The sequence below is a fragment of the Selaginella moellendorffii genome, unplaced genomic scaffold (genome assembly GCF_000143415.4).
Source record: "Selaginella moellendorffii unplaced genomic scaffold, v1.0 SELMOscaffold_88, whole genome shotgun sequence".
Classification (NCBI taxonomy): Eukaryota; Viridiplantae; Streptophyta; class Lycopodiopsida; order Selaginellales; family Selaginellaceae; genus Selaginella; species Selaginella moellendorffii.
This window is the reverse complement of record NW_003314349.1, coordinates 647,243-660,476: the sequence shown is the minus strand read 5'-3', so window position 1 is coordinate 660,476 and position 13,234 is coordinate 647,243. Positions and strand designations below refer to the sequence as shown.

Genomic DNA, 13,234 nt, shown 5'->3' with positions numbered 1-13,234 from the left:
CGAAAAGGAGACATTGGGGAAGGCTATTCCCCATGTCTGCAAGCATCCTGAGGATGCTATGGAGTGGATCTGGGATAGCCACTCATGGATGGATGGCCTAGTCTTTGAGAGACGGGATTGTAATGCAGGTGGTGTTGGACCACCGATGTGACCAAGGTGAATGGGCATGGTCTAGCGTAACGGGCGGGTATGTCAGTCGTACCTTGGGGTGTCGGTCATGGGATCGGACACGTGGAGCACTTGGACCAAATGCAAAAGTTGAGTGGCGTGGATGCCATTCACGGGGCTAGCAAGCCCCAAGTTCTGAATGGGACTTATGGAGGTTATGAATGAGACTCCTCTAAGTGGTCGGAGGTGCGGTTAAGTGACTAAAGTAGAATGGAAAAATTAGTCGCTTACAACTTGGTATCGGAGCTGTTCCTTAGTCCGACTTTTATTGGTGCTCAAGTATATCACCACTGGTGTTGGTAACGGAAGGTCTAAGGAGTGGGCCTATCCTTGAGGAGTAGCAGGTCGGGAAGACATGGCTCTCCATTATAGTTCATGTGTGAATTTGTAGACAAGGTGGTGGATAGAAAAGGGCCAATAATGGAACGACTTTGGGATTTTGGGAACAATGCAAGGTTTTCCTCATTGAGTTGAGGAGGTGATCCAGATGAGCGTTTGACTCAGCAAACTGGCTAATGTAGTTATGGTAAACAATTATAGTTGGGATCACAGGGAAGATAGAGACTCCAAAACAATAAAGGAGTCATAAGATTATCTTCACATAGTTGAGGCAAGTGTTCATAAATTTGAGACTAGAATTAATGACCGTGGGAGGTCAAATACGGAAGTGGACACAAGTCCTTGAAATGGTAGCCGGGGCTACCTCTAATAAATGCTGAAACAACCCAAGGAGTTGGGGGGTGTACTCAGAGGATGAGTTGGTATTCTCATCACATGGACAAGTGGTCCTAAGGGGCAAAAAGTTGCCCAAGAGAACAAATCAAGTGTCGGAAGAACACTTGCAAAGATGGTCCTTGTGAGCAGGACTTGAATACAAGAAGTTGTATTCCAGCGAGTTGGTATCTCGAAGACTAAGACCTCGCAGATCGTTGGATTAGCAAAGTCTAAAATGTTGGATGACTCAAGTGGAGTCAGGGAATGATCCTAAAGGATTTGTTGAAGCATTTGGACTGAGGTGTATGGTGCCCCATGAGGTATAGGGAGGATCATAAGATCCAAGTATGAGAACAGTAAGTATCTCATTGATGGCAGAGTGTGCTATGCTAAAGTTGTGGGAAAGATGTTCCCAGAAGAAAGCAACTTTGGCCCAGAGTTGGGTGCAAACATTATAGTGCGGTGCTAACAGATAGTTAGTATGAGGAACAATTATATTGGTCTCGGCAAAGACCTAGACACTAATAAATAGTGTCATAAGGATAGGCTCGTGGGGTTAATAGTGTGGAGACACCAAATGTGCCAAGGTGTGATACTTTGAGGTTATGTTGGTGGGTTTATAAAAACCCCTTGCTAAGGGAATCCCAATGGAAATGGGAATGACATAGCCTAAGCTGGAAGGCATGTGGTAGAGTGTGGTGACCAAAACAATGATGGAGGTGTGGAAGCACCAGCAATGAGTTGTAGGACTTGATAACTATGAGGCAACTAAGCAAAAAGTGCAAGATAATTGGTTAAACTGGTAGAAGGTAGCTACCCAAGACTTCTTAATGACATAAGTTAGATATACCCTTATAAGGGATAAATTGCTTAGGCTGCGAAATAATAAGTCGATATCGTAAAGGGGAATGCTCATTGTCAAAGAGGCCATCATTTAGGACACCCAAACACTCTAGAACACTAAGAGGTGGTGTTTGAGGTCACGAGGGCAATAGATAAGGCCCAAGGGACTAAGTCCCTAGTGAATGATGGATAGAAGGTGCTATCCAAATGTCCAAGGTTATGGAGACGGGAGAAGACTATCTACCCGAAATGGACAAAGCCAAAAATGGAATTTTGGCAAGGCTAGTGATGGGCATGTAAGGGCCCATAAGCAACAACGTTAATCCCAGTGTGTGGGATTATAAGGTGAGCATACCTTGATTGAGGAACCACTCCCTAGGCTATCTGGTCGGTTCATCCCTAAGAATACTTGTTAAGGCATAATAGAAAGTGCAAAGTTATCCTCCTAGTCTAGAGGAGAATGACCGAAGGAAAGGTGTGAAGCCAAAAGCAAGTAGTAAGGGGATAGAATCGAACTATAGGAATCGAAGAGCATGACCAAGGCTGGTTGTGCCAGCTAGGAGTGGAGAATCAAGTGGGGGCTCGAGGGTGTTATTGCTAGCAACCGTGATGCCATGGAGAGTCTAAAAATATGGAATTATCCATATTATACTATATGGCAACTAAAAAGCTTGCGAAAAGGGAAGCCTTAGCAAGCTAAGGGATAGAGTTCCTTCAAGGTTCCTAAAGACAATACTAGATATCTTAGTATCTAAAAAGGCCAAGTGTAAATGGTTCATGGAACGCGCGAAATCAGAGTGGCACAGCAGAAGCGTGGTCTTGAAGTTTGCCATGAGGCAAGGCTATCAAAGTTAGGGAAGTAGTTCCCAAGTGTTTAAAGAGAGGGCTTTGAACGAAAGTCGATGGTCAAGGACTTTCACGCTTATGCAGGAACCATGTTACGATGGTCGGAAGACTTGCTAAGTGAGATTGGCAAGTCGGGGGAACAAATACCCTAGTTGAAGGTGATAACTTCAAAAAGGGTGGGCCATGGGGCCAAGCATGGAGGAGTCCATGCAAGATCATAGATGTGTCAAGTGAGAGGACTTGGCAGTGTGGAGGAACTAGGTTCCTAAGCTGTGATCTATAGCGAGCTTTAAATATAAGTTGGTGAACCGGTGTGGGGAATCACGCTAGGCATCCTGTGTGATGCCGTCCGTAGATGCATATACAGAGGTTGGGTTCGAGTCCCGACCCTCTAGTGCTTAGGTGCGAGTCCCAACTCACTAGGGCGTGGTGATGGTTTGGAATATGAGGACACTCATATTTTGGTGGTCATGGACTCTCAGTGGGGAGACTGTTTTGGGCACACCGCCAAGCGAGGGATGCCTCGGAGTCGTGATGCACGGTTAGATTACTTAGTGTGAAAGCTCGGCATATCTAACTTGAACACTTTGGTGCAAGTGGCACCAAAGACGTGGTGAATGAGATGGGGACACTCACTCTTAGTTGCCATGGACCCTTGGCCGGAAGGGCTGGCTTGGGTGCACTACTAAGTGTGGGGGATGCCCCCGAGGTCATGGTCAACAACTTAAAGGTCTGGAAGACCTAGCACCCATTGGCAAACCTATTAAGGTGCCAAGGTTAGATCACTAGGTGATCTTATGGCCAAAAACAAGGACAAAATCCTTGTGAGGTTAAGGGATAAAGTTCCAAATTCAAAGTGTTAATTGGAACTATTGATGATGGTGTGGCTTGGTCAAGGTGACCAAGTGGGAGGAACACCTAAGGGAAATAAGATATGTTAATGCAATGGCATAGTGAGTTCGAGGAAAGTAGTCTCTATAAGAGACCCATGGGAGGGTCACAAAGTTGAGCTGTAAATAGAGCCCATAGCAGAAGATGCTAAAAAGACGTACTAAAGGTGAACACCCTCTAAACTTGGCAAAGGAGAGTCTTTGCTATGGAGCCGAAAAGATACCTCGAAAACAGAGGTAGCGATCCTATGTTGTGGGGTGCAACAATCAAGGATAGGAGCAAAAGACTAATGGTTAAAAAAAGAGCCTTGGGAATTATGGAAAAGAATCCAAGTGGCAAAGTTAGGCTAATAACACTAATGTGTTGGGTGCTAACGGATTGTGGGAATGATGGCAATGTGTTTCCAAGAATGGATTCCCATCTACTCCGATTTGGCAAAAGTGGAAGCTCCAAGGGTGGGAGCGGTAAGGTAGCCAAAGGATAGGGCTATGGACAGCCCTAGCACAAATTATGATAACTGGAACTTGCCAAAGGTGGTACGATATCAAAGAGAGGATGATGGTGCCCTCAAGTAAAGAACTTCCTAGGATGGGGAAGTGGAGTTGCACCATGTGTAATGTGAGGTGTCGGAGACACCTAGGAAATTGACTCTGAAAAGTCAAAATTAAAAGTTCCAAAGTGCAAAGGTTATGTCGATGGAATCTAAGACTATTCGAGAATAAGTAGTGGGATCGGGTTAGAGAAGGTGTCTCTAACGGGTTTAATGAGAACTAAACCAATAAAGGGAGAAAACCACTACAAGTGGTCGAATGAGTCTCTAAGTTAGAAAGACTATGCTCTTTAGAGGATGGGTAGGGCAAGGTGAGCCTTCGGTATTAAACCATGGACGAATGTTGGCGAGGGGCCAAGGATGCAAAGGGTAATACAAGCTAGTATTACTTTATAAAATAGTTTATCGTTCGATGAGGACATTGAACTTCGTCTATGGGTGGTGGAGTTGTGAGGCACAAAATCCCTAGGCCCCAAAGTGGAGCCGGAGGGGAACCACGTGGTAGTGGCCGAAGCGAAAGCTAAACGAGCGTAACACGTTTGGACTAAAAGCTCCACCTTGAAAGGTCGAGAGCGGGAGTGGAACTCCTAACAAAGTGCTTGAGGAATGAGCACGAAGCGAGCAATAAGCGAGGCTCCAAAAAGGGACCCAAAAAGGACTAACACATGACACGTGGAAGTGTCCGAGATGGACCCGAGTTGGAGTTCGAAGTGGAGTCCGAGAAGGACCCCAAGATGGAGTCCAAGGTGGAGTCCGAGGTGGACCCGAGATGGATCCGAGATTGAGTCCAAGACAGACCCGAGATGGAGTCCAAGATGGACCCGAAATGGACCCGAGATGGAGTCCGAGATGGACCCGAAATGGACCCGAGATGGAGTCTGAGATGGACCCGAGATGGAGTCCAAGATGGAGTCCGAGATGGAGTCCGAGATGGACTCGAGATGGAGTCCGAGATGGAGTTTGAGATGGACCCGAGATGGAGTTCGAGATGGACCCGAGATGGACCCGAGATGGAGTCCGAGATGGACCCGAGATGGAGTCCGAGATGGAGTCTGCGATGGACCCGAGATGGAGTCCGAGATGGAGTCCGAGATGGACTCGAGATGGAGTCCGAGATGGAGTCCGAAGTCGAGACTGAGACCGGGACCGAGACCGAGACCGAGATCGGGACTGAGACCAAGACCGAGGTCGAGGCCGAGACCGAGCCCGAGCCCGAGTCCGAGTCTGAGTCCGGGTCCGAGTCCGAGTCCGAGTTCGAGTCCGAGTCCGAGTTCAAGTCTGAGAGGGTGAAAGCCCAAAGCGTTCATCTCCCAAACCCTAGGGGGTTTGGTGAGCTCCAAAAGTATAGTAAGGGGGAGGACTGCAGTGGAGCCAGTTTGGCCAGGAAAGGCCAGTTTGGCCCAGGAAGGCCGGACCCAATGTTGGGTGATGAGCTGCCCACTGGGAAGTCCAAGACTAGAGTGAACACGGACCGACAAGCGGGGTAGCTTGGTGAAGTGTTCAAGAGCCGGCTCTAATTCCCCCGGAAGATCGACTGGCTGATGCTCCCAGTCCAAGTGTGGGTGGCACTACCTACTTGGATACCTGGTGTGGCTCAATAGAACCTCGCTCTAAGCCCATGGCTAGAGCATCCAAAGGCAGAAGGCAAGGAGAGTACCCACGAGGCCCACGGTGTTCCGAAATATTGCCCCAAAGTCCCAGACTGTGGAAAGGGAGAGGAGTAGCCCTCTAGTGCGGTGACAAAGGACACAGTCACACAGTGAGGAAGTCCTAGAGGACAGTTGGACTTAGTGGTCGGGCCTGTGGGCCTTGATCCAGTGGCAGTGTTGGTGAACACAGCCATGGACAGGAAGGGACTTGGTGAGGACCGGAAAGGAGACATTGGGGAAGGTTATTCCCCATGTCTGCAAGCATCCTGAGGATGCTATAGAGTGGATCTGGGATAGCCACTCATGGATGGATGGCCTAGTCTTTGAGAGACGGGATTGTAATGCAGGTGGTTTTGGACCACCAATGTGACCAAGGTGAATGGGCATGGCTTAGTGTAACGGGCAGGTATGTCAGTGGTACCCTGGGGTGTTGGTCATGGAATTGGACACGTGGAGCACTTGGACCAAGTGCAAAAGTTGAGTGGCGTGGATGCCATTCATGGGGCTAGCAAGCCCTAAGTTCTGAATGGGACTTATGAAGGTTGTGAATGAGACTCCTCCAAGTGGTCGGAGGTGCGGTTAAATGACTAAAGTAGAATGGAAAATTAGTCGCTTACATCTTGGTGAACCAGTTGCAACTCCGTATGCAATTCCCAAATGCTCAAACTAACCATAGTGTAAGCTCCTGAGTTTGGACTTCCCAGGAGGTCACCCAGCCCAGTACTATTCAAACCCAAGGACGCTTAACTCCAACTATCCCAAGACCCTTAACCGATTGGAAAAGGGGGTGCACTCTTGTTCATGGGCCCTTTCCCTCTATATTTGAACCCTAACGGATCGTCTCTCAAGTCGTTCCCTTTGGTTGCTTACAATCCACCACGCTTCCCTGCAAGTTCACGCCCTCGTGAACGGAAGCTGAGAGCCGCAGCTCTCCCGAGAGCCCCGCTCTCTTGACACCCTACCCCTCGGGTCGAGCCCAGCGGGAGCAAACTGGACCAGCCAGATGTCAATCAACATGTGGTGCGATTCCCTTAGCCAACCAACAGAGTCGGACCCGAGACCGCTCTGATACCAAATGTAAGCTCCTGAGTTTGGACTTCCCGGGAGGTCACCCAGCCCAGTACTATTCAAACCCAAGGACGCTTAACTCCAACTATCCCAAGACCCTTAACCGATTGGAAAAGGGGGTGCACTCTTGTTCATGGGCCCTTTCCCTCTATATTTGAACCCTAACGGATCGTCTCTCAAGTCGTTCCCTTTGGTTGCTTACACATAGAACTATAACTTTGAACTAAAGAAAGGGACTTTAAGTACCACTATAGTTCATAGAGCACCATTACAGTAAACAATATATCCCATCTTTAAGTTTGTTTATCAATTTATCGATAATTCTCCAAGACCACCATTAATTTGGAATTAGGACCATAAGTAAAACTTGTTATTGTGCCTTCCTTCGGTAAACATCATAGACTTATATTAACTTAGACTTAGAACCATCATCCTCGTTCAATACCGCACATGAGAAATCAAACTCACCTTGTTCATCTTTTATATCCTTTTTATCCCCTTCTTGAAGGAAAAAAAGTTTTAAAGCAATGGCTCACTTTACCATCTATGTTTGGCCTCACTCTATTATTATATCTATTCGGCCTCATTAAGTCGAGGCTAGATATTTCATTTGGACTTATTATGCTCATCTTCACTTCACAATCCATGTTGTTTGTTCTTGCTCCACTACCGTATTTGCTTGTCCTTACTTCATTATTGGGGCTAGACTCCCATCTATCCCCTCTACCCCCTCCTTCGAAGAAAAAAAAAGTATAAAGTGTTAGGGCAAAAAAGAGAAAATGAGGAAAATTGATTATGGAAAAAGAAAAAGTGGATAAAGAAGTATTAGAAAAGGAATTTGCAATAGCTGTCAATGCAAAAATGGGGAAATCAAAAGAAAGACATGTGCTCAAAACTTGGAAAATAAAGGACTTCCTAATAGAAAATACTTTGCCCACCACAATATAAACAAAAGATTCAGATTACTCAACCTCCTCAATATCTAATTTAATATTTGAAATGGGAAAATCAATAATAACATCCATACGCTGAAGAGAATACATAAATTTCTTAGTAGCAATGGTAAAACAAAGGCTCTTAGCACTCACAACTGGGGATATACATTCAACTTAAAATTTTGGCCAAAGTAATTTCATCCTTGGAATAGAGGAATACTCAATACCAAAATTGATTAAAGACTTTGCTAATGAAATTAAAGCAAAATTCTTAACTTCAACATCTAGATTAGTATGAAGAGGACAAAAAACACTCTACTCAACATTGGATTATAAATTATCAACGTGCCAAAAGAAGAAAACATTATAAATGAGGAAAAAATATTAAGAACATGAAAAAGTGGCTCAAGCTGAAAAATAAGAAAAGGTTGGGAAAGAATAAAAGGTAAAGAAAAAGGATCATATGGCAAATTAAAAGATTAACACCTACCTCATAAAATATCCATGCCATCTCCAAAGTTATTTCTATAATAATTAAGCTCTTCATCACAATTTAGAATCCATTCGAGCTCATAAATATTGTCTTCCCATAAACTTGATCCTTGAACATTCTCTAGAAACCATCCTACATTATCCATAATTTGTCAATCAATATCATAATCACACTCTACATTAACAAAAGATGGCAAAACATTAAGAACAAGACAAACAATGTAATCATGTCTTATAAAAATTGAAGATAGCAACACACCAAGAATGGGTGCATCACTAGTATGATCACACTCTATAACACCAAAAGTTTAATCCAACGGAGTAGCATTAATAGCTTTAAGTGACATACTTCTTGATTGATAATGGCATGGTATGGTAGAATAAAAAAATGCAATGAAGGTCAAAAGAAAAAATAAATTTAAACACAACAATATTTAAAATTCTAGATCTTGCAAAAAGTTAATACAAATTTAAATCTAAAAAAGAATGAAAAATAAGAATAAAAAGCACGATTCTAAACACTAGAGTAAAGCACTGCCAAAAAGCTTTACCCTTCAAGCACTGCTAAAAAACTTTGCCCTTCAAAGATAAATTGCAATATCTTTCATCTCCAAATGTAAATACTTAGAATAGGTATATTAATTAGGGTTTAGACCCTTGCTTATATACAAGAATGGATGGACTATATTTAATCTTAAATGGATGGTTTATATGCTATAATACTATAATTAGTATATTACCAAGCCAAGGTAATACATATGTATGTGTGTGTGTATCTATATATATATACATATATATACATATATATATAGGTATATATACATATATATACATATGTATATATATATATATATATATGTATGTATGTATGTATATATATGTATGTTATATATGTGTATGTATATGTATGTATGTATGTATGTATATATATATATGTATATTTATATATATATATATGTATATATATATATATATATATATATATATATATATATATATATATGTATGTATATATATGTATGTATGTATGTATTTACAAACCTCACAACTCTATTCAAATTTATATAAAGTATATCTATTTATTATAATACTAGAATATGTCAAAATGGATTAATTGTTAGCATATCTTAATGATTCCGATTTAATTTCCTACATTACTTGCATAATTGGCCATGTAGTTTAAAATGATAGTAACTCAATATCAAAAGTATAATTTGTCAAAAAAAATGATTACCTTGTCACTATTGAAGCATGCTTTTTTTTTTCTCTTATATTAAATTTGATATTGCATTTAAATTTTTTTTAACTTATATACTTATAATGCCTACAAAATCTATACAAATTTAAATGAGATATTTAATTTTACACTAGGACAGCAACAATTGACCAATGCCTTTCATGGGTGTGTAACTTTTAAATACTTTATGTTAACTATGGTGTAGTGGCGTGGCAAGCATGACATTCCATAGAGGAGTTAAAGTAGAGGAATCAAACTTGTCAATCAATCTCAGTTGAGCTTAAACTCTAGGCAAAAAGGTAATTTGGAAACAAAAGTAAAGGATGTATTGTCAATGTAGGTTAGTTTGACTTGATTGCTAGAAAAATCACTGAATGTTCCTGTAGGACCAATCTTGAAGCTGGGGCTGTGAACACTAATGAGCCAGTGAGCTAGTCTTATACTTGGTGACCAGGCACTAGAAGTGTTCCTTCCACTCCAAATAGTGATGGAAAAAACTGGAGTCTAAACATAAGTTAAGAAGAAGAGAAAATAGAAAAAAGAGCATAGAGAACTAAATCAAATTGAGATTGGAAAACTTTGAATAAGTTTAACAATAAATTATTTCAATTAATAAATTCTTCACCAAAGCTGGATTGTCTTTAGATCCATCAGCTTTATAATTATTAAATATTTTTTTCTAAACCAAAGTTTGCATACATTACTCCAAACCACAACAAAATCTTACTTGTCCTTATGCCTTGACAGCCAGCTCATTTGGGCCCATCAGTTCAATTGCTCCCACTCAAAATATAAACTTGGTGAGGCATTAGCAAAAACACAAGTAAATAATTAATTGGTTTGCTTAAGCAAATCTGTAAGGGAGTAGGATGGTACCTAAAATATATCTGGATATTCTAGGATATTCTAGGATATTCTATAATCTCATGGTTCTTATTCATTTAGATTAATTTTATATTTATAATTTATAAACTTTCTTAAACACTTTCTAGTATATTATTTTTTATTCTGGTTGATATGAAATACGTTTAATCTTGTGTTTATAAATTAGAAACATGCTTATAATTATAAACTTTGATTTGATCAATGGGATTAATAAGTAGGAATAACACTATTATTAAGCAAACCAAGCATTGCTACATGCAACACATAGCAGAAAATTTTATAGCTATAACTAGATTTAAAACTAAATAAGTATAATAAATATCCTCACATATTCTATGTATATAGGTTAGTTTAAGAAAATCAAAAGCCAAACTATTGATCATATTACATAGAAAATTTAAACCATCATATGTTAAATTAATTAAGTTTTTCTCTCTCTAGCATTTTAAGTAATCTACTTAACAGACCATTGTATAAGCTATAGCAAATATTATACTAGCCATATTATGTGATAGCTACTAGAAGGTTGTCTTGAAGTCCATAATTTCCTATTAAGCAATTTCTGGTTGTTGAGCTGAATTTCCAATAGAAATGAAAGCTTGCGTTGTGATAAAAGAGATCTCACTTGTTTTCCTAGGCTTGGTTGGCATCACTGAAAGAGTTTCTTATAATCATAAACTTTATTTGATCAATTGGATTAATAAGTCAAATAAAAAAACCATAAGTTATAAAACCACAAAACCATAAAACCATAATAATATTTTTATTCTCTACACATTGCAAATTGCAAGAGATCTGAATTGCTTTGGTTTCTGCAAACAAGTGACAGGTTAGATGCAAGAACTACTTTCAACAAAAAGAACCTATTGAAGGGACCTTATGAGAACTTGACTTAAAGAAGCAGGTCTCATCAAAGGATGAGAATTTGCATGAATAAGTATTCTTGAGTATTTTAGAAATACTAGATACAATATACTTGAATATTTTAAGAATATTTACTACACCGTTTCTAATGTTCTAATCTAAAAAGGAATCCTTCCAGAATATCGATAAAGTTGACTTTGACTAGGCTTGTCAAAGGAAAAAAGAAATGATTCTTTCACGCGCATTCGTCGCCGGAAGTAGAATGGTCAGCGCGCGGGGAGAAAAAGTCTATGATTTCGCGTTTCCAATGTCCACGAATAACATAAGCGTGTCAACACCAATATCCAACAAAGTATGTGGGCGTCCATTGTCGGCTTGCGATCATTACCTCCATGATCCATCCGAGACCATGTAGCTTTCTTAAAAAATAACGAAATTGTCCGAAGATATGGTGGAATCTAAGAAGAAACTCACGAGAAATGTCGGCATGGTGAGACTGTACAAACCAAATAGTATCTCTTTGCGAGTATATATAACCTGAGATGAATTCGTCGAGAACACCAAGCAAAGCAAGCTTCCAAAGTCTTTCGCAAGAGAAGAGAACGAGAAAAGTCTCCATCGATCACCATTATGGCCAAGAGTTGGTCTTCATCTCCATTCCAAAGCTTGATCATCTTCCTCTTTCTAGTATCGATGTGTGGAATGGCTTTTGGTCAGCACCACATTCTATGCCTCGACTTGCCCAAACCTGGTCCAGATCGTGAGCGGAGTCGTGAGGCGAGCAGTGGCGAGCGAGCCTCGCATGGCGGCCTCGCTCCTTCGGCTACACTTTCATGATTGTTTCGTCCAGGGCTGCGACGCATCGCTGCTGCTCGACGACGCCTCGGGATTCACCGGGGAGAAATCCGCGCTTCCCAATCAAAACTCTGTGCGTGGATTCAATGTCATTGACAACATCAAGACCGCAGTGGAGAGGCAGTGTCCCAACGTCGTCTCGTGCGCTGATATTGTCACGCTCGCAGCTAGAGAAGGCGTCACAGCGGTAAGAGATCGAGTGGCCTCCTTGCTTCAATGTTTTCATGGGGTGTTCTAGTGTGGTAGTCTTCCTTACGCAAAGTTCTAGGAGTGTTCTAGCTTTCTCGCTTCTTTCTCTTGTTCCTTGAAGCTCTCGACTTGATATTCCTTGATCTTCCTGTTTCCTTGACTATAGATCTCAATGCTAATGTTTGTGAGCCGTGCTATATAGTTGCAAGGCCCATCTTGGCCCGTGGTTTTGGGACGCAGAGACAGCACCACCGCAAGCCTCTCTTCCGCAAACAACGATATCCCAGCGCCAACATCCAGCGCCTCGCAGCTCCTCTCCAAGTTCCAAGCCAAGGGACTCTCCGCCCAGGACCTGGTCGCAACATCCGGCGGCCACACAATCGGCCAGGCACGCTGCGTCACCTTTCGGGACCGCCTCTACAACTTTAGCAACTCGGGCCGCCCGGATCCAAACCTCAACGCGCTCTTCCTCTCGCGCTTGCAGCAGCAGTGCACGCAATCCTCCGCCTCGGACAACAACCTCTCGCCCCTCGACGTGAGGAGTGCCAACGTTTTCGACAACGCTTACTTTGTCAACCTGCAGTTCAACAGGGGGCTCCTCAACTCGGACCAGGTGCTGTCCGCTGGCAGCACGCAGGCCCTGGTGAACGCATACGCGGGCAACAACCGACGCTTCTTTGCGGACTTTGCGTCAGCTATGGTGAATATGGGCAACATTAGTCCTCTCACCGGCAGCGCGGGTGAGATCCGGAAGAGCTGCCGTGCCAGAAACTAAGAACTAGATTCCATAACCTTGCACTTAGTACAATAGCTATCCAGAACAGCTTGAAAGTTCACAAAAAATTTGTTCACTTTCATATACAAAACTCATTCTGTCCAAGAGATACCAATGTTGCTCTAGTGAAATTTCACCTTCCAAGTTATAGTTGGCAAGAGATTCATAATCTTTGACACATTATGTTACAAAATGCTGTACAATATGTACGGACACTAAGCGTTTTGTACCATTCCGTACAAGAGATTATTTATCGCGTTGGATTCTTTGAGC

General features: G+C 42.1%; 1 pseudogene; it reads left to right on the top strand.

Annotated features, from left to right (window-relative positions):
* The first annotated feature begins 11,772 nt into the window (after positions 1–11,772).
* On the top strand, positions 11,773–12,961 carry LOC9638031 (annotated as a pseudogene).
* The last annotated feature ends 273 nt before the right edge of the window (positions 12,962–13,234 follow it).